Source organism: Gavialis gangeticus, unplaced genomic scaffold, assembly GCF_001723915.1.
Source record: "Gavialis gangeticus isolate Ggan-Ray unplaced genomic scaffold, GavGan_comp1, whole genome shotgun sequence".
Taxonomy (NCBI): domain Eukaryota; kingdom Metazoa; phylum Chordata; order Crocodylia; family Gavialidae; genus Gavialis; species Gavialis gangeticus.
In genome coordinates, this window is record NW_017729022.1 from 50,779,213 (window position 1) to 50,781,285 (window position 2,073).

A 2,073-nucleotide genomic window follows, 5' to 3' on the forward strand; every position below is an offset into this window, starting at 1 on the left:
GGGGGGGGGGGGGGGCTCTCCTTCAAGTCGAGGTGATGGACGAGTCCTCCACAGCAAGGGAGATCATAGTGGCCATGAAACGCATGGTGCAGGGGTAGCTCGTTGGGCAGGGTGAACTCACCTGTGGGTCCATGGTCAGTGACAATGGGGCCAACATGGTCAAGGTGGTCCGTGATGCCAAGTTTTGTTGGCATTCACTGTGTGGCACACAAGCTGCATGTCATAGTCAGGGACGCCTTGGACGGGGACAAGGCTGCCAGTGATGGCACCATCACTACCACCCAGCTGATTTCAAAATGCAGGAAGGTGGTGGGCTACTTCTACCACAGCATCAAGACGGGCAAGATGCTGTGGGACAAACCGGCAGAGCTGAGCATCCCGCAGCACAAAATCATGCAGGATATGGAGACTCAGTGGAACTCCACATACCTGATGCTGGAAAGGCTGGTGGAGCAACAGAAGGCCATTCACGAGATGGCCTTGTTTGGGGAGATTGGGGTCAGCAGCCCCCTTAATAAAGTAGAGTGGGATACCACCTCCCAGATCTTGGTAGTCCTCAAGCCCTTCCTCGAGGCCACCAAGACCCTCAGTGCTGGTGATGCCCTCCTTAGCCAAGCAATCCCCTAGTATTCAAGGAGCTTGAGAACCAAATGGAGAAGTTCCAGGAGATTAATATTCCTGGCTGGGGCAAGCCACTTTCACCAGAGGCACAGGCACAGGTGAAGCGGCTGAAGGAGGGCATCAAAAAACGGCTGGATCTGTTGCGGTCCAGTATCTTCCATGTGCTGGAGGACATATACCACCAAAGGGCGAAGGGGAGCACATGCAACACCAAAACCCTTGATCACTGGACAGAGATGTTGGTGAACAGTCAGGGAGGCAGATGCGAGTGGCCATGGAAGAGGGGGAACCACTTTGCCATGCCAGCACTCCCGGCACCGGCCAGTCTCCTCCACACCAGCTGCTGCCAATGTGGGCCAAGGGCATGGCTTCAATGTTAGGGTCCCAATACACCAGACCCCAGCCTTGAGCAGGTAGTGCCAAGGCTTTGGTGGCTACCTATCCCACCAAGGACGTGAAGCCGCTGGATTGCCACCCCTTAGCCTATTGGGCAGCCCCCAGCCAGATGTGGCAGGTTCTGGCTGCAGTTGCCTGGGAACACCTGTCCTGTCCACCGACCAGTGTTCCAAACAAGAGGGTGTTCAGCACTGCTGGGGATGTCGTGACACCCCACCGCACCTCCTTGGATCCTGGTTTGGTGGCGCAGCTGGTGTTCCTGAAGGTGAACCTCCTGCTGCTGGGGTTCCCCAAGCTCCACCTGCAGACAGAGTGAGTGCCACCCTCCTCACTCCATCTACATCTATTTTTTTTTTTTTTAAAAACCTCTCTGAGCTGCAGGCGGCACTCACTGCATCACCAGCCAGCAGGGGAAGAACTTGTCCCTGCTGAGCTCCTGTGCCAGGATGAACTTGGAGGTATGGGCTGGGGCTATGGGGAAGGATGAGGCCCCAGGACCTGGGCATGACCACTGAAACTGCACTCTGCCAGGGTTGGGAAGCCTGGTGGGACTGCCAGAGGCGTGGCAGCCCCAGGAAAAGCCAGGTCCGAGGATGTCCCTGGTGAAAAGAAGGTAGGAGGCGCCATAACCTCCAGCCACCACACACATGCACACAGTCCTGGCTAGGGAAAGCCCAGACCCGTCATGTCTTTGACAGGCCTGAGGCTTGCTGGCTGCAGTGGAGTTGTGAGGCATCAAGTAAGCTCAGCTTAGCTGCCTGGGATACCAGCTTTCGGGTTGAAAAACCCATTGTCAGGCTGAGGAAGCACCTGTAGTTGGTGTATGTGCTGTTCCTGGATGGAAGGAATAGTAACGAAGTCAGAGGCTGGCATGCAATGCAGGCAAGAAAGCCTGTCAGTAAAAACAGAAATGGTGGAGTCAGGGGGTGAGAGAAACAGGCTGGAGTAGGAAGGAAAGGGGATGGAGCAGGTAAAAGTGCAAAGGTACCTGCTGCTACCTGGGGAGCCAGATATCTGGCAGGTTGTAGTGTGTCATAAATCCAATGTCTATATTGA